The sequence below is a fragment of the Balaenoptera acutorostrata genome, chromosome 12, assembly GCF_949987535.1.
Source record: "Balaenoptera acutorostrata chromosome 12, mBalAcu1.1, whole genome shotgun sequence".
Taxonomy (NCBI): domain Eukaryota; kingdom Metazoa; phylum Chordata; class Mammalia; order Artiodactyla; family Balaenopteridae; genus Balaenoptera; species Balaenoptera acutorostrata.
The window spans coordinates 46756450-46777620 of NC_080075.1; the positions used below are offsets into that span (position 1 = coordinate 46756450).

At 37.1% G+C, this 21171-nt stretch overlaps 1 long non-coding RNA gene across 1 annotated transcript in view; it reads right to left on the minus strand.

The window, feature by feature from the left end:
- LOC103005313 (uncharacterized) overlaps positions 1 to 21171 on the minus strand; it is a 214001-nt gene that overhangs the window by 52780 nt on the left and 140050 nt on the right. Inside the window, exon 3 of the long non-coding RNA XR_009009857.1 lies at positions 5110 to 5222. This is a non-coding gene — a long non-coding RNA (uncharacterized LOC103005313). The remainder of the gene's footprint in view (positions 1 to 5109; positions 5223 to 21171) is intronic.

Consider the following 21171-nt stretch of genomic DNA (forward strand, 5'->3'; position numbering starts at 1 on the left):
TACCCAGCAAGGATCTCATTCAGATTCGATGGAGAAATTAAAACCTTTACAGACAAGCAAAAGCTGAGAGAGTTCAGCACCACCAAACCAGCTTTACAACAAATGCTAAAGGAAATTCTCTAGGCAAGAAACACAAGAGAAGGAAAACACCTACAATAACAAACCCAATACATTTAAGAAAATGGGAATAGGAACATACATATCGATAATTACCTTGAATGTAAATGGATTAAATGCTCCCACCAAAAGACACAGGCTGGCTGAATGGATACAAAAACAAGACCCATACATATGCTGTCTACAAGAGACCCACTTCAGACCTAGGGACACATACAGACTGAAAGTGAGGGGATGGAAAAAGATATTCCATGCAAATGGAAAGCAAAAGAAAGCTGGAGTAGCAATTCTCATATCAGACAAAATAGACTTTAAAATAAAGACTATTACAAGAGACAAAGAAGGACACTATATAATGATCAAGGGATCGATCCAAGAGGAAGGTATAACAATTGTAAATATTTATGCACCCAACATAGGAGCACCTCAATACATAAGGCAAATACTAACAGCCATGAAAGGGGAAATTGACAGCAACACAATCATAGTAGGGGACTTTAACACCCCACTTTCACCAATGGACAGATCATCCAAAATGAAAATAAATAAGGAAACACAAGCTTTAAATGATACATTAAACAAGATGGACTTAATTGATATTTATAGGACATTCCACCCAAAAACAACAGAATACACATTTTTCTCAAGTGCTCATGGAACGTTCTCCAGGATAGATCATATCTTGGGTCACAAATCAAGCCTTGGTAAATTTAAGAAAATTGAAATCGTATCAAGTATCTTTTCCGACCACAACGCTATGAGACTAGATATCAATTACAGGAAAAGATCTGTAAAAAATACAAACACATGGAGGCTACACAATACATTACTTAATAACGAAGTGATTACTGAAGAAATCAAAGGGGAAATCAAAAAATACCTAGAAACAAATGACAATGGAGACACGACGACCCAAAACCTATGGGACACAGCAAAAGCAGTGCTAAGAGGGAAGTTTATAGCAATACAAGCCTACCTCAAGAAACAGGAAACATCTCGAATAAACAACCTAACCTTGCACCTAAAGCAATTAGAGAAAGAAGAACAAAAAAACCCCAAAGCCAGCAGAAGGAAAGAAATTATAAAGATCAGGTCAGAAATAAATGAAAAAGAAATGAAGGAAACAATAGCAAAAATCAATGAAACTAAAAGCTGGTTCTTTGAGAAGATAAACAAAATTGATAAACCATTAGCCAGACTCATCAAGAGAAAAAGGGAGAAGACTCAGATCAATAGAATTAGAAATGAAAAAGGAGAAGTAACCACTGACACTGCAGAAATACAAAAGATCATGAGAGATTACTACAAGCAACTATATGCCAATAAAATGGACAACCTGGAAGAAATGGACAGATTCTTAGAAATGCACAAACTGCCGAGACTGAACCAGGAAGAAATAGAAAATATGAACAGACCAATCACAAGCACTGAAATTGAAACTGTGATTAAAAACCTTCCAACAAACAAAAGCCCAGGACCAGATGGCTTCACAGGCGAATTCTATCAAACATTTAGAGAAGAGCTAACACCTATCCTTCTCAAACTCTTCCAAAATATTGCAGAGGGAGGAACACTCCCAAACTCATTCTACGAGGCCACCATCACCCTGATACCAAAACCAGACAAAGATGTCACAAAGAAAGAAAACTACAGGCCAATATCACTGATGAACATAGATGCAAAAATCCTCAACAAAATACTAGCAAACAGAATCCAACAGCACATTAAAAGGATCATACACCATGATCAAGTGGGGTTTATCCCAGGAATGCAAGGATTCTTCAATATATGCAAATCAATCAATGTGATACACCATATTAACAAATTGAAGGAGAAAAACCATATGATCATCTCAATAGATGCAGAGAAAGCTTTTGACAAAATTCAACACCCATTTATGATAAAAGCCCTGCAGAAAGTAGGCATAGAGGGAACTTTCCTCAACATAATAAAGGCCATATATGACAAACCCACAGCCAACATTGTCCTCAATGGTGAAAAACTGAAACCATTTCCACTAAGATCAGGAACAAGACAAGGTTGCCCACTCTCACCACTATTATTCAACATAGTTCTGGAAGTCCTAGCCACAGCAATCAGAGAAGACAAAGAAATAAAAGGAATCCAAATCGGAAAAGAAGAAGTAAAGTTGTCACTGTTTGCAGATGACATGATACTATACGTAGAGAATCCTAAAGATGCTACCAGAAAACTCCTAGAGCTAATCAATGAATTTGGTAAAGTAGCAGGATACAAAATTAATGCACAGAAATCTCTTGCATTTCTATACACTAATGACGAAAAATCTGAAAGTGAAATTAAGAAAACACTCCCATTTACCATTGCAATAAAAAGAATAAAATATCTAGGAATAAACCTACCTAAGGAGACAAAAGACCTGTATGCAGAAAATTATAAGACACTGATGAAAGAAATTAAAGATGATACAAATAGATGGAGAGATATACCATGTTCCTGGATTGGAAGAATCAACATTGTGAAAATGTCTCTACTACCCAAAGCAATCTACAGATTCAATGCAATCCCTATCAAACTACCACTGGCATTTTTCACAGAACTAGAACAAAAAATTTCACAATTTGTATGGAAACACAAAAGACCCCGAATAGCCAAAGCAATCTTGAGAACGAAAAATGGAGCTGGGGGAATCAGGCTCCCTGACTTCAGACTATATTACAAAGCTTCAGTAATCAAGACAGTTTGGTATTGGCACAAAAACAGAAATATAGATCAATGGAACAGGATAGAAAGCCCAGAGATAAACCCACACACATATGGTCAACTTATCTTTGATAAAGGAGGCAAGCATATACAGTGGAGAAAAGACAGCCTCTTCAATAAGTGGTGCTGGGAAAATTGGACAGGAACATGTAAAAGTATGAAATTAGAACACTCCCTGACACCATGCACAAAAATAAACTCAAAATGGATTAAAGACCTAAGTCTAAGGGCAGACACTATCAAACTCTTAGAGGAAAACATAGGCAGAACACTCTATGACATACATCACAGCAAGATTCTTTCTGACCCAGCTCCCAGAGAAATGGAAATAAGAACACAAATAAACAAATGGGACCTAATGAAACTGAAAAGCTTTTGCACAGCAAAGGAAACCATAAACAAGACCAAAAGACAACCCTCAGAATGGGAGAAAATATTTGCAAATGAAGCAACTGACAAAGGATTAATCTCCAAGATTTACAAGCAGCTCATGCAGCTCAATAACAAAAAAACAAACAACCCAATCCAAAAATGGGCAGAAGATCTAAATAGACATTTCTCCAAAGAAGATATACAGATGGCCTACAGACACATGAAAGAATGCTCAACATCATTAATCATTAGAGAAATGCAAATCAAAACTACAATGAGATATCATCTCACACCGGTCAGAATGGCCATCATCAAAAAATCTAGAAACAATAAATGCTGGAGAGGGTGTGGAGGAAAGGGAACACTCTTGCACTGTTGGTGGGAATGTAAATTGATACAGCCACTATGGAGAACAGTATGGAGGTTCCTTAAAAAACTACAAATAGAACTACCATACGACCCAGCAATCCCACTACTGGGCATATACCCTGAGAAAACCATAGGTCAAAAAGAGTCATGTACCAAAATGTTCATTGCAGCTCTATTTACAATAGCCAGGACATGGAAGCAACCTAAATGTCCATCGACAGATGAATGGATAAAGAAGATGTGGCACATATATACAATGGAATATTACTCAGCCATAAAAAGAAATGAAATGGAGGTATTTGTAATGAGGTGGATGGAGTTAGAGTATGTCATACAGAGTGAAGTAAGTCAGAAAGAGAAAAACAAATACAGTATGCTAACACATATATATGGAATCTAAGGGAAAAAAAAAAAAAAAAAAAGGCCATGAAGAACCTAGTGGCAAGACGGGAATAAAGACACAGACCTACTAGAGAATGGACTTGAGGATATGGGGAGGGGGTGGGGTGAGATGTGACAGGGTAAGAGAGTGTCATGGACATATATACACTACCAAATGTAAAATAGATAGCTAGTGGGAAGCAGCCGCATAGCACAGGGAGATCAGCTCGGTGCTTTGTGACCACCTAGAGGGGTGGGATGGGGAGGGTGGGAGGGAGGGAGATGCAAGAGGGAAGAGAAATGGGAACATATTGTATATGTATAACAGATTCACTTTGTTATAAAGCAGATGCTAACACACTATTGTAAGGCAATTATACTTCAATAAAGATGTTTGAAAAAAAACAAAAAACAAAAAACATGTCAGTAAACCAAAAATCCTGTCTACCAGGGATGAGGCTAATAGACACCATGGGTGAGTAAATTACATTAAGAACTTTGTGCCTGTTAAAGGACTATTACTAATTAAAAAAAAAAACTACTTATGAGAGTTAATTTGGAAAATAAGGAAGTCTTCTCAGCATTCCTAACATCACAACATAAGGTCTGAAGATGACTCTTCTTTATCCCTAGCTGAGGTAAATAGGGAGGAAATGAAAAGTATATACTAGGGATAGCTAAGGCAGCCATGAAAATTAGCCTGGATTCAGGAAGGATCTAAATGGAATAAGTAAGGCATTAAGCAATTAAGATTTCTAATTGAAAACACAACATACAGCCCTTATGTGATTCTTTGGATCACTGAAACGTACCCTCTTTAGACCAAACATCTGAAGGACACTGTTAAATATAAAATATAAGTATAAAACAACCTTTATAGTGCAGTAAACATTTTTGTGGACTGAAGCATAAAATCGATTGGGCAAAGTTGAACAATGAATAAAAGAGTAAATACTCCTTCGTTTGCTTCTTAGAGATTTATGTAGAGCTGTTGAATATCAGTTGCAACTTAATAACACGCTTAGGTTTTTTTTTAATTTATCAAGATTTGACATGTTTTCGTCTGTTGAGTGAAAGCTCATGCAATTAGCTGTGCAGAAAGCTACAAACACACTCAGGCCACTTTACCTTAGCAGATATAACTGCAAATCATTCACTGCATACTCTCCAGCACTGGTCAAATCTAGTGGACCATTCCAAAAGTAACCATGGGGCTTTCAGTACATATCATTTACTTCCTCCTGTTCAAAAAAAAAAAAAAGGTTAATCCCTTCAGCAGCAATTCTCATCCTTTTCTCAAGAGATATGTTAAATATTCTGTGATGAAATTATGCAAAGAAAATAGAAAATAAGTGATGTTGCGAATGTCATTAAATGGCAGTGGGGCAGTCTCATAGCAGCCCATGATCACCTTGGAGGGGGGTAAAAATCAAACATCTGCTCAACAACACCAAAGAAATTTTGGTTTTGTTTGGTTTTTTTTTTAATGGTCTGAGGACCAATCTGAAGATTCCATTTTGAAGTCACTGCACTGATATCAAGATACACTTTACATTCTATGAGTGTGCTTAAAGGAGGGCGGAGTAAGTTTTGATGTCAAATAAATCGAACTAGAGGATAAATAAAAAACAAGAAATGAAAAATTATGTAACACAAAGCTATTTAGCTCTGCCAGATGCTTCTGTAGCAAAGAAGGAATCCCAACAAGTCAAATGCATGCCCTGTTATCTTCCCAATAGCTTCAATAACGAGCTATTTGGTGTGGAAGCAAGCTTGGGCCCTAGCTCTTGACAGTTTTATAGCCCTTGGTCAAAGTTTTCAACAGTGTTTGGGCAGGCGTGACTAGGCAGCTAGATTACACATACTGACTTTCCACTTGCAGATACACAATATTTACTTTACAGGGTGAGCCAGTAAACCAGCTGACCAATTAGGCCACAGATCTTTCATGCCTCATGAAAGCTAAGCAAAGACTGAATATAAAAATCTCAGAAATGCATGCAAACTGGACTTTCCTTTAATGTGTCTTCATATAATCTCCACAAAAAAGAATGTCAATGACCAACAGTCTTCAGAGCCACTTCAGTGTAAAAAACAGAGTGTCTTTCAAGTGAAGAGTTCTAGTTCTTTGGATTTATGGAGATCCACATTCATATGGGAGATAGGATCAAACTTCAGAAAACAAGGCAATTTTATAAGAAATCTCCTGAACTCCTCTAACCCCTCTGTTATTTGGCCTGTCATTCAAGTCTCTCCACAAAAAATTTTCCAACTTTTTAAGCCAATATTTCTTTCAATGAATTCTCTCTTCTAGCCAAATTGATCTTCTCATGGTCCCCTGGACATGTGATGTGTATTCCTACCTCGTTGCTCCATCTCAAACCTTAAACCCCCACTTAGAATGTCATCATCTCCTCCCTATCTCTCCTTGCCCAGCCACCTATAGGCCACTTCTACTTGAGTGGCTGCCTTACTGCAAATTCAACAAATCTACTACCAAGACTATATTCTTCTTAAATTTCCATCACCAGCACCATCATTCTTGCATCTCAGCCAGGCTCAAAACTTTGAACTGACTTTTGAGTCTCCTTCTTCTTCCATACATCCCATATTTAATCAGTCACCAGGGCCTGTGGATTCCAGCATTGTTATATCTCTTGCAAATAACCACCTGCCTTTTCCATTTCCACTGCCAACACCCTTGCTCAGGCCTTTATTTCCTCACCTGGACCATTTAAAAAGTTTCCCACTGTCCTCTCTGTCTCCAATCTCTCCATCTTTAATCCAATCTAGACACCTCAGCCAGATTAATCTTCCTAAGTACAGCTCCAAGTCACATGATTTCTCTGTGTAAATACCTTCAATGGAATCCCATGGCCTAGTAAAGTTTAATTTAGGAGTTGACCCCAAGAGCATTCCCCAATAAACTTTCTGCACTGAAATCTTTATCTCAGAATTTGTGTTCAGGGAACCCAACCTAAGACACCCAAATACCTTTCATATCTTTCACTCCTGTCCTTCATACAGCCTACATTCCAGTCAGACTGGGGGAATCTGCCATCCTTAAAGACACTCCATGTGTTATCACTAACTCATTCATCCACAAAGTATCTACTGAACATCTGAAATGTTCCAGGCTCTATAAGAGGTACTGACCAACCTAAAGGGATATACACAAGTAAACAGGCCATTAGAATACAGTATGAACAGTGATTTCCCAGCTGAGTCCAGAGGCAGAGCAAGGGAGAAGAGCGTGCTAGCTGGGAACTGTGTGCACAAAGTCCTGGAGATGGGAAAACACCTCGGGAGTCTGTAAACCGCAAGAGCACTTCAAAATGGCTGAAGCTCACAGAGCTTGAGTGGTGGTGGCAAGAGATGGGGCAAGAAAGGCCAGCAGAGCCAGAACAAAAAAAGCAAGCAGCCTTACTTAAGGATGTAGACACTGTCCTTAGAGCAAAGGGGAGCTATTAGGGGGCTTTAAGGTAAGAAAAAGCACGATGGCATTTGTGCTTTAGAAAGACTCCTCTGCCTGCAATGTAGAGAAAGAATTAGCTGGAGGAAAGCTTGAAGGCAGACGGCTACTATAGTTATCCAAGCAAAAGATGATGGAAAGCTGACCCAAGGAGGTAACAATGGAGACAGAGAGACCTGGACAGATTCAGGAGATATTAAGAAACTATAATATAAAGGGCATGATGATTTATCATATGGAGGGTGTTAGGAAGGGAGGAGTCAAAGATTAAACCATGTTTCCAACTTGAATAACTAGATGTACATTATTCATTGAGATAGGAAACACTGAGGAAGATGCATAACTGGGGAGAAAGATAAGGAGTTCAGTTTTGGACATGCGGGACTCAAGGTATTTAAGTAAGAGTTGGATATGCGGGTGTCAACAGAAGAGAGATATATAGGTCTGACCTTTAAGAGAGCAGCCTAGCTAGAGGCACAGGTGAGGCATCATCGGCATACATATGGTCATAGAAACCTGGGGGTGAGGTTGAAAAGAGCTGTCAGAAAAGCAGGGAGAAACCCAGTGGAGTGTGGTGTCATGAAGCCAAGAGAACCCTTCAAGATAAAGCAAAGGGTCAACAGTGTCAAATATTGCTCAGGCCAAATAAAGTAAGGACCAAAAAGATTGTCCACTGATTATAAACACATCTGTGGTTTTGCTCAAACTATTCCACAACCAGAAACCATAGAAACATTTCCCATCTTTCTTTCAAGGATCGTCTCAAATTGCCTCACATTTGCATGGTGATTTATTGAACGTCGTCACATGTTACCTCATTTACTGACTAAGATTTCGAGGGTTAAAACCATCTCTTATGTATCTTGGCACCTCTCTCAGCTCATTAAAATGTGGATGCTGGAGGTTCAGAGAAGGAGCTAAATTTGCAGTGAAAGCTCCATGAAAGAAGAGAATCCATGGATGGGAAGAGCTGGTCCACAGGCCAGAACTATTGCTTGTCCCTGTCAGCAAGATGGCACAACTAAGACAAGTCTGTGTCCTCGTGAGAAGAGTCATGAAGAATTGCCCTTGACTGTTTAAAAAAGGAACACCAGACAGTCATTCTTTACCCTTATATGCAAACTTATTGAATGAAATGATGGTGACAAGGCCATCCTGCCTTTTCACCAAGACATTAACCTCATGGACCAGTTTAGAGTTAGATCTGGAGCAAAATGCCCACATCCCCCAGACACTGACTGACCACACTCACCCCAAAAGGGAGGCCATGAGCAGCCACTGATATGGAGGCGTTCATCTTCTGACTGTTCTTTTTTCTGGAGGGCAAACATCTAAAAAGGAAAACCTATTTGAATAGGTGCAACTGCCAACTTCACTTACCCCTTCATAGTTAACGACCCTATTTTGTTTTATGGGTGCTTCAAAAGAGCTGACGGAGAGGAGAGACAGCTCTGAATGGAAAACAGCTTGCTGAGCCCTCATTGTGAGGTCGATGGCTTGCCTTGTCATGCCCTCTCAGACCTATATTTCAATGATTTCCTTTTCAAACACAGATCAAAACCCAAAGGAAAAGAGAATTCTCACTCTCCTCCAAAGTGTCAACATGGAAGAATATTTCAAGGCAGCTTGAGGAAGATGCAGCCGCCAGCACAGTAACAGTTAAAGCAGTAGTGATGTGGTACAATTTTTAAGACATTCAGCCCAGACCTCCAACACTTGCTGCTCAGAAAGTTGCCCTCCCCCATCCCTGCCTACACAACATTCTTCTTACGTTCTCAAGAGGCCCTGGCATTTTGAACATTGGCAAGTATTTACTCAATGCCCAGAAGAGTACCTTCAAAATGGTGGGTGCTTGATAGTGGTGACACTCAACAAATAGCCCTTTAAGCATTAGCTTTTTATAAATGGAGTGAAGATGAAAGTTAAAGGTAAAAATTCCCAGCAGCTTCTGTCTGCAATATGTTGCCTAAAGAAAGTTCAGTTCAGTAAGACGTTAGTAAATGCCTATTAATATTAAGCACCACAGGAGTTCGGGAGTTCCCCTCTTTTCATCAAGTCATTTTGTCATTCAGCACTGCCTCCATATTAATATTGCCCATAATATTGCAAACTTCACTTCCGGATGACTTTACCCCTTATACTGTGGTTTCCACTGACAATCCTGAGTGGGTTAAAAACAGATGATCCATTTTACACTGGTCCATTCTACAGGTGTCCAAGCATGCATGGCATCATTAAAGTGGGACCAGCTATGTAAGGAGAGCATTTCAAGCAGGAGAAAGAGTACTATAAATCAGAAGCTTAAGAAGGAAAGTAGGGATTTAATCCAATGCCAGCATTTTACATGACTAAAAAATTTTTAAACAAGCTGAGACATGAGAGAAAGTGCTTTACCAAGGTCACATAGTTACAAGTAACTTCTCAGAATTAGTTTTATTCTCTTGTGTCCCCACTCTTTTAATACCTGTAATATTAGATTCCTATCACAATATACTAGTATGCTACATTTTATAATCTTAATAACCACACAGAGCACACAGCTGATTAGTAGGCTTTCAGGAGTAACATAGATGGAAAGATTAAGAACAATTTAGGTAGGAAAGAATTTGCTCCAAACACCAACTATATATTAAGTTGAGAAGAAGGCTATGTGTAAATAGGCCAGAAATTTTTCACTTGTAGCTAGTAAAATAATAATAATAATACAACAACAAGAGGTAGAATTTTTTAGATGTATCAACACATCTAATCCTGACAGCCATCCTGTGAAGTAGAACTACTTTCCCCATTTAGAAGTGAGGAAACCAGGGCCCAAAGAGGTTAAGTAATTTTCCCAATTGTTCACAGGTTCTATAGCTAATAAATGAGAAAGTAAGGAGTTAGACCTAAGCTGTCAGGCTCCAGATGCTGCCCTCTTAACCACCATGCTGTACTGACTAGGCTTTATATACACAACCATAAACAACATGCATGAGACTAATTTGATTTTTAAAAGTTTTCTACATACAAAATTTAAGATTTTTCTTCTTTTATATTAGGTCTTGGAAATGTTGATCTAAAACAGAATAATTCAACATCTCACAATTTTCAAGCTGTCCTTTCCACTGACGTGTTGCATTTCATTTCACTAGCTAATTTTTATAACTAGTATAAGACTGCATCCAGTTTAAGAACTACAGGAATGCACTTATTTTAATATTTTTCAAGAACTTAGACTTTTTTCTCTAGAAGATTGCTTTTTCTAAACTAAAGATTTAGCACCTCTACCTTTTGGTCATCATTCATAGCTTGTTCCAATTCTCATAATTTATTAGTGGAAATTATGCTTGGTTTTTGGAATAACCCATTGCAGATTGCAAATGGGGTTACTTTCCACTAAGTGTAAATAAAAGATTCCAATAGTTACTACATATTTTACCAATGACAAATTAACTGTAACTTCAAGTGAGCCCTTTTTGAAACAGAATCCGAATTTTTTTTAAATGGTCAAAATAGGAGATGGTTTCTCTGTCAAATACTTATCTCATACTTTTAAGCTGATCAGAATTCTCTGAAGTATCAAATTATAAATCACCGTCAAAAATAACAAATTAAATTAATTATCAACTTACAAAATAATTTGAGTAATTATAATTCAATAGAATTTGTTAGGTGACTATAATGTGACTAGTCAGTAGCAGTTACAAACAAGTATCCATATTATTTATAGGTAGAAATAAAAGGGTTATTTACTGATTAAATGTGAACGATCAACTTCTTTTTAGCTCTTCTTCTCCAAGTAGCATATGGACCCCAACAGTTAATTTTTCACTCATTTTCCAAATAAGATAAAGTAAAAATCTGACTTGAAGAAAAAAATCAAAAACTACTAAGCATACCAAGCACGGTATCTTACTTTAGTAAGGTACCTATGATGCACAGGATGCTCATAAGATATACCTAAAAATTCAAAAACAGGTCTAAAATCATTTTACACCACTAGTTTGACTACATTTTTATGGAAAGACACACTGAAGTAAATTTCACTAATTCATTATAATTCTTTGCCCAAGTTTCTATGTACATTTATAGTATTTCTCATTTTTCTTTTATTTTTACTTTCTATACTATTTTCATTGTGATCAGTTCTTTAGGGGGTGAATTTTGCAATGAAGCTTTTATAATTTATGAGGGTTTTATCTATATCAAATGTTACTGATTGTGCCTTCAGTCATTTTGAATTTTCTTTTTGTGACCATTTTTTGATACCAAGTGAAAATTTTGCCATCTAAATTTTGTCAACAATATTTTCTTCTGTTAAATTTGGTAAATAACACATTTTATCAAGTGAAGTTTTAATAACTGTCACAGTTATTTCTTACTGATTCTTTACACATGTAATATTCATTATGATCTTGATTAAAAATAACTGATTGTTGGTTCATGATAATGAGTAATTTCTCTCAGATAATCCAGGATTGACCTATTATTAAGGGCTAGCCAGCTGTATGGTTTGTATACTTCTAATCACCTTTGTATTCCATGAAGTAACTGTCCACATCATTGACTGAATTATCTTGGTCAAATTTCTTAACCTGACTACCTGACTGTTTCTGTTTTCTAATTTATAAAATCAAAATTATAATAGTGCATAACTTATAAATTGCTATATTATAAGAGAAAATACATGTAAGCCACTTACAGCAGAGCCTGGCACCTAGGAATCAATAAAAACAGCTGTCATACTTTTTACTTTTTTTATTAATGGCAGATAAAAGAGTAGATAGAAGGGTCAAAATGTCCTTGATATCAATATGATGGAGTCAAAATGGCAAGATCGAAACAGCAAAATCAAAAGGTGGGATCAAAATATCCTGTTTTATTTACACATAGTACCTAACCCATTTTCTCTCTGAAAGAGAAAAAGAAGAAACTTTCATTATTACATTCTCTATCATAATTTAGCAACCATTTTACTGTCTTAGGAATAACTCTATACTAAGTTCACTTAAGTAAAAATATAATACAACACTATGTAATTCATAGCAAAGACTGCTACCTCCTTGTGACTTGGTTTTTTTTTTTTTTTTTTGCTGTAATGACTGCTCACAGTTCCTAAAAGTTACAATATCTACGTTAACTTGCTTAGCAATCTGTCCTTCTCAATATGTTTTCATATCCATTGTTTCAATTGGGCCTCACAACCACCCTGGAAATTTGATTAGGGCATTATACAGATATGATAGCTGGACCACAGAGAAAATGAAATATTTGCCCAAGGTACACAGCAACCTAGGAGGTGAGCCAGAACTATAGGTTAACCCTTTGACAATATATCTCAAGCATTACCCTGATACCAAAGCCAGACAAAGACACCGCAAGAAAATAAAACTACACGCCAATATCCCTGATGAATATAGGTGCAAAAATCCTCAGTGAAATACTAGCAAAACAGAATCCAACAGCACATTAAAAAGATGATACAACATGACCAGGTGGAATTTATCACTGGGATGCAAGAATGGTTTAATATATGAAAATCAGTTAATGTGATACACCACATCAACAGAATAAAAATTTAAAATTACATGACTGTCTCAATAGACACAGAAAGAGTGTTTGACAACATTCAACACTCTTGCATGATAAAAACTCTCAACAAACTAAGAATAGAAGGAAAATACCTTAACATAATAAAGACAATACATGAAAACCCTGTAGCTAACATCATATTCAATGGTGAAAAAATGACAATTCTTCCTCTAAAATCAAGAATAAAGCAAAGATGCCCACTCTTGCTACTTCTATTTAACATGGTACTGGAAGTCACAGAACAATTAGATAAGAAAAAGAAATAAAAGACATGTAAATTGGAAAGGAAGAATTAAAATGATCCCTGTTTGCAAATGACATGATCTTATATACAGAAAACCCCAGGCTTCATTGAAAAAAAAAACAAAAACTGTTAGAACTAATAAAGGAGTTCAGTAGAATTGCAGGATACAAAATAAACATACAAAAACCAGTTGCACCACGGCAATCAGAGAAGAAAAAGAAATAAAAGGAATACAAATTGGAAAAGAAGAAGTAAAACTGGCACTGTTTGCAGATGACATGATACTATACATCGAGAATCCTAAAGATGCCACCAGAAAACTACTAGAGCTAATCAATGAATTTGGTAAAGTTGCAGGATACAAAATTAATGCACAGAAATCTCTGGCATTCCTATACACTAATGATGAAAAATCTAAAAGAGAAATTAAGGAAACACTCCCATTTACCATTGCAACCAAAGAATAAAATACCTAGGAATAAACCTACCTAGGGAGACAAAAGACCTGTATGCAGAAAACTATAAGACACTGATGAAAGAAATTAAAGTTGATACCAACAGATGGAGAGATATACCATGTTCTTGGATTGGAAGAATCAATATTGTGAAAATGACTACACTACCTAAAGCAATCTACAGATTCAATGCAATCCCTATTAAATTACCAATGGCATTTTTAACGGAACTACAACAAAAAATCTTAAAATTTGTATGAAGACACAAAAGACCCCAAATAGCCAAAGCAGTCTTGAGGGAAAAAAACGGAACTGGAGGAATCAGATGCCCTGACTTCAGACTATACTACAAAGCTACAGTAATCAAAACAATATGGTACTGGCACAAAAACAGAAATATAGATCAATGGAACAGGATAGAAAGCCCAGAGATAAACCCACGCACCTATGGTCAACTAATCTATGACAAAGGAGGCAAGGATATACAATGGAGAAAAGACAGTCTCTTCAATAAGTGGTGCTGGGAAAACTGGACAGCTACATTTAAAAGCATGAAATTAGAACACTCCCTAACACCATACACAAAAATAAACTCAAAATGGATTAGAGACGTATATGTAAGACTGGACACTATAAAACTCTTAGAGGAAAACATAGGCAGAACACTCTTTGACATAAATCACAGCAAGATATTTTTTGATCCACCTACTAGAGTAATGGAAATAAAAACAAAAATAAACAAATGGGACCTAATGAAACTTAAAAGCTTTTGCACAGCAAAGGAAACCATAAACAAGACGAAAAGACAGCCCTCAGAATGGGAGAAAATATTTGCAAATGAAGCATCAGACAAAGGATTAATCTCCAAAATATATAAACAGCTCATGCAGCTCAATAACAAAAAAACAAACAACCCAATCCAAAAATGGGCAGAAGACCTAAATAGACATTTCTCCATAGAAGACATACAGATGGCCAAGAAGCACATGAAAATCTGCTCAACCATCACTAATTATTAGAGAAATGCAAATCAAAACTACAATGAGGTATCACCTCACACCAGTCAGAATGGCATCATCAGAAAATCTACAAACAACAAATGCTGGAGAGGGTGTGGAGAAAAGGGAACCCTCTTGCACTGTTGGTGGGAATGTAAATTGATACAGCCACTATGGAGAACAGTGTGGAGGTTCCTTAAGGAACTAAAAATAGTATTACCATATGACCCAGCAATCCCACTACTGGGCATATATCCAGAGAAAACCATAATTCAAAAAGACACATGCACCCCAATGTTCACTGCAGCACTATTTACAATAGCCAGGTCATGGAGGCAACCTAAATGCCCATCGACAGACAAATGGATAAAGAAGATGTGGTACATATATACAATGGAATATTACTCAGCCATATAAAGGAATGAAATTGGGTCATTTGTAGAGACGTGGATGCATCTAGAGACTGTCATACAGAGTGAAGTAAGTCAGGAAGAGAAAAACAAATATCATATATATATATATATATATATATATATATATATATATATATATATATATATATTTTTTTTTTTTTTTTTTTTTTTTTTAGCCTGCACATTTCCTGGCAATCAGCTATTTGGTCAGATACGTAGAGTTATTTAATTAATTAATTTATTTATTTTTTGGCTGTGTTGGGTCTTCGTTTCTGTGAGGGCTTTCTCTAGTTGTGGCAAGCGGGGGCCACTCTTCATCGCGGTGCGCGGGCCTCTCACTATCGTGGCCTCTCTTGTTGCGGAGCACAGGCTGCAAATGCACAGGCTCAGTAGTTGTGGCTCACGGGCCTAGTTGCTCCGCGGCATGTGGGATCTTCCCAGACCAGGGCTCGAACCCGTGTCCCCTGCATTAGCAGGCAGATTCTCAACCACTGCGTCACCAGGGAAGCCCACAAATATCGTATATTAACGCATATATGCGGAACTTAGAAAATGGTACAGATGAACCAGTTTGCAGAGCAGAAATTGAGACACAGAAGTAGAGAACAAACGTATGGACACCAAGGGGGGAAAGCAGCTGGGGGTGGGGGTTGTGGTGTGATGAACTGGGAGATTGGGATTGACATGTATACACTGATGTGTATAAAATGGATGACTAATAAGAAAATAAATAAATAAACATTTAAAAAATTAAAAAAATAAAAGCCCCTGTTGACAGCATATCACTTTCAAGGTGACTAATGTTTCATTTCTCTACTCTCCTTGGAAATTTCCTTGGAAAAAGCTGTCTATACACAAAGCTTCCATTTCCCCTCTTTCCATTCTTTCTCACGTTTACTACACATGAGCTAACTCCCTACCTCTTCACTGAAATGGATGTTGGCAAGGTCACCAGTGACCTTCATACAGACAAATACAATGATCAATTCTCATCTTATTCAAACTATCAGCAGAATTTGATACACTTGATCAGTCCCTCTTCTTGAAACAATTTTTTTATTTGACTCTAAGATATTATGATCTCTTGATTTTCCTCCTATTGCACTGACTGCTAGTCAGTCTCCTTCTAGTCTCCTTTGGTGAATCCATCTCATCTCCCTAATCCCTAACACTGGAGCCCCCAAGGTTTCAGCCCTGAGATCTCTTCTCCATCTAGATCCCTTCTCTAGATGATATCATATACTCTCTGGTCTTTAAGCACCATCTATGTACACTATTTGGACTTCTACCTTGAATTCCTATGTTCTTATACCAAATGCCTATTTGACATTTCAGCTTGAATGTTTAATAGGCATTTCATACCTCACACTTAACATTTACACTTAATTGAACTCATGATAGATTCCTGCCCCAACTACCATGAATGTGCTCCTCTTACAGTCTTCCTCATCTCAGTGGCAACTCCATTCTTCCAGTTGCTCAAGCCCAAACCTTAGAGTCACTCTTTGACACCTCTCTTCTTCTCCTATTTCCAATTCTTCAACAAATCTTGTCAGCTCTATCCTCAAAATAGACACTGGATCTTATACTTCTTACTATTTCCAATGCCATTACCATAGTCCAAGCCACCAATTCTCCTATCTGGCCTATTGTTGTAGCCTTCTAAATGGTGTCTCTCCTTTACTTTAATCTCCTATAGTTTATCCTACAAAAAGCAGCCAAAGTCAATCTTTTAAAACATAAGTCAGATCATATCATTCCTCTACTCATAACCCTCCAATGACTTCCAATTAAAAAAAATATATAAAGTTGCATTTTTAAACACTAACAATGAACTAGCTGGAAGGGAAATTAGGAAAACAATCCTATTTACATTAGCACCAAAAAGAATAAAATACTTAGGAATAAACTTACTTAAGGAGGTCAAAGATTTATATACTGAAAACTACAACACATTGATGAAGAAAATTAAACATGGCACAATGGAAAGACATCCCATGTTCATGGATTGGAAACCTTAATATTGTTAAAATGTCTGTACCCAAAGTGAGCTACAGATTCAGTGCAATCCCTATCAAAATCCCAAAGACATTTTCATAGAAATATTTTTAAAACTCTATAATTTATATGGAACCACAAAAAACCACAAATAGCCAAATCAATTCTGAGAAAGAACAGAGCTGGATGCATCACATTTTCTGATTTCAAAATACATTATGAAGCTACAATAATCAAAACAGTAAGGTATGACCATGAAGACAGACAAATAGACCAATGGAACAGAATAGAGCCCAGAAATAAATCCACACAGATATAGTCAATTGGGGCTTCCCTGGAGGTGCAGTGGTTAAGAATCCACCTGCCAATGCAGGGGACACAGGTTCAAGCCCTGGCCCAGGAAGATCCCACATGCCATGGAGCAACTAAGCCTGTGCGCCACAACTACTGATCCTGCACTCTAGAGTCTGCGAGCCACAACTACTGACTGAGCCCGCGTGCCACAACTACTGAAGCCCACGCACCTAGAGCCCATGCTCCACAACAAGAGAAGCCACCGCAGTGAGAAGCCCACACACCACAACAAAGAGTAGCCCCCGCTCACCGCAACTAGAGAAAGCCCACATGCATCAACAAAGACCCAACACAGCCATAAATAAATAAATAAATAAATAAATAAATAAATAAATAAATAAAAAGATATAGTCAATTGATCTTCAACAAGGGTTCCAAGAATACACAATGTGGGAAGGATAGTCTTTTCAACAAATGGTTTTGGGAAACTGGATATCCACAAGCAAAAAAATGAAACTGGACCTTTATCTTATACCATACCAAAAAAAAAAAAAAAGAACCCAACTCAAACATAAGTCCTGAAACTGTAAAACTCCTAGAAAAAACATAGGGGAAAATCTTCATTACATTGGTTTTGGCAATGATTTCATGGATATGACACCAAAAGCACAGGCAACAAAACCAAAAATTAAAAAGTGGGACTATGTCAAATTAAAAAGCTTCTGCACAGCAAAGGTAGCAATCAACAGAGTGAAAGGCAACCTATGGAATGGGAGAAAATATTTACAAATCAAATATCTGATAAAGGGTTAATCTCCAAGAGATACAAGAAACTCCTACAATTCAATAACAACAACAACAAAAAAGTACACTAATAATCTGATTTCAAAAATGGGCTAAGGAATTGAATAGACATTTCTTGAAAGACATAAAAATGACAACAGATATATGGAAAAAGTGAGTGCTCATCATCACTGGTCATCAGGGAAATGCAAATCAAAACCACAAGATATCATCTCATACCTGTCAGAATGGCTATTATGAAAAAAAAACAAAAGACAATAAGCGTTGGCAAGGATATAGAGAAACTGGAACACTTGAACATTGTTGGTGGGAATACAAAATGGTGCAGTCACTGTGGAAAATATTATGGAAGTTTCTCAAAAAATTAAAAATAGAACCACTGTATGATTTAGCAATCCCACTTCTGGGTATATATCCAAAAGAATTGAAATTAGGATCTCAAAGAGGCATTAGAACTCCCATATTCATTGCAACACTATTAACAATAGCAGAGGTAGAAATAACCTAAATGTCCATTGACAAAAAAATGGATTTTTAAAATGTGGTATATACATTAAATGGAATACTATTCAGCCTTAAAAAAAAAGGAAATTCTGCAGTATTTGACAACATGGTGAACCTTGAGACATCATGCTTAAGCCAGACATAGAAGACAAATATTGCATGATTCTACTTATATGGGATATCTAAAATAGTAAAATTCATAAAACCAAAGACTGGAATGGTGGTTACCAGGGGCTGAGAGAAGGAGGAAATGAGGAGTTATTAATCAACACTCATAAAATTTCAGTTAAGTAAGATGAATAAGTTCTAGAGATCTGCTGTACAATATTTGTGTCTGTAGTCAACAATAATGTATTGTAAACAAAATTTGTTAAGAGGGTAGATCTCATGTTAAGTGTTCTTTTACATTAATAAAATAAAAAGGAAATATACCTCAGTTTTAAATGTTTGAGGTCCTCTAATAATTCACAGGATGCTTATTATAATAACAAAATAAGTATTTTTGACATGTAAATCTAATCACCTTTCTCACCCTATCCCCAAAGCATTTTGATGGCTCCCCATTGTTCTTAGGATTAAAGAGCATGGCCTTTGAGCCTCTGGATGGTCTGGGCTCTGCTGCCCATCTTCACATTGTCCCTTCCTGCTGCCTCATCCTCACTCTATTCCAGCTGCCCTGGCCCTCTCTTTCCCTGTCCCCCTATCACAGAGCTTTGGCGCTTGGCCACAGTCTCTAGGGAACTACTCACTCCACTCTTCAACCAAGTACATCCTCTTGTTCCTTCAGATCTCCTCCCACCTCACAACTATGTCAAAGCCACCTATTTTATGCTCTAATATCTCCACGACTTCCATTTTTTAACTCTTATTACTGATTTTCATTTTAAATGTATTTGTGTGATTGTGTGATTACCGTATGTCTTTCCCACTGGATTCTAAACTCCATACCTGACTTTAACAGTGTGCCTGGAACAGAGTAGGTGCACTATGAAACAAATAAACAAATGAACGGCCTCAACAAAAGGAGCAGATTTGAATTTATACTATCACTTGGGTTATAACTTTGTAGTTTCCCAACATGTAGTTCCCATATTGGGCAAGTTCCATAGAGGAAGCAGCTTTTTCACCCTGAATAAAGCCCTCACCACAGGAATCCAAGGGGAGGGCATGAAGTACTTCAGATATCAATGGCCTCTAGTTCCCCTGGGAGGGATTAAAGTTACCATACAGGTGGGGAAAGCCAGGGTGTGCCAGAGGAAGACCTGTTAACTGCACTAGGAGTTATTCTCGCCACAGCTACTCTCCCTTCTGAGAGTTAATCTCTTCTCAGATATAAGGATTTCTGACCATCTGACAATATTGATCTTTTGGCCTCTCTGAAAAGAGACAAAATTTTTTATGGCTTGGAAATTGTTTCATCTGTTTGTTTTTCAGCTCACCATAACTTAACTTCAAGCTATAATATCTGAGGGAGAATCTAAATGCACAAAAAAATTTACCTGATCCACAAAGCCCAAGTGTATCTCTTCGTGGAATCATGGCATCCTAAGGGTGGAATGGAGCTAAGAGAAGTCATAACCCATCACCTTTCACACCTACAACTCCGAGTCATTCCAGGCTTCTCTTCTGAGTGTTCCCTTGAGCTAAGGCAAACTGTCCCACATAGTTTAAGGGGACTTGGCACAGAACTTCATGAAAGTTCTGTGATAAAAGAGCAAAGAAGGTTGTATCTCTCCACAAAGATGTAGAGAAACAGGAAGAGATGGTGCAGAAAAGGGAGGATATGTGGAAACAGGAGTTGGGGAATGAATAACAGGAAAAAGAAGAATTAGGGAAAATACTGAAAATTAAAAAAAAATTCTGGAAACATGCACAAATTGAGATAGCCCAGGATATGAGTCAGAAGAGACTTAGTTAAAAAAAAAAGACAATCAAAGAAAAATAAGGAAAATGAAGATGAAGTTTTTGTTGTTGTCGTTCTCTTAACATAAGTTTACAGTTACTAAACCAGGCAGAAATTAGAATTGTTATAATGTACTATATGTGTAGGGAACTAAATTTTTGAGGTAAAATATGATCATCCAAGGATATGTGCAAATCAAATGAAAAGATTCAAGATGCAAAATAAAGCATACCGTACATTTGTTTTTTTAAGAAGTCACATTGAACAGTTAAGATCCCTTCCAAAATGTTTAATCTTCCTTCTCTTCACCAGCTTCCTCACAGTGCATTCACCAACATACCCCAATGTTAGTGGCACATAAATCAAACCTTTCATAAAAATCAGAAAAATAAAAATATATGAGCACAGGAGGCTCCTGATATTGGCAAGGCTCCAATCCACATATACTCTTGGGCCTGATCCACTAATATTAAGAAGCCAGTTTGTTCTTAGCTCAGCAACGGGGAAGGTTCTACCAACCTTAGTTTCCATGTA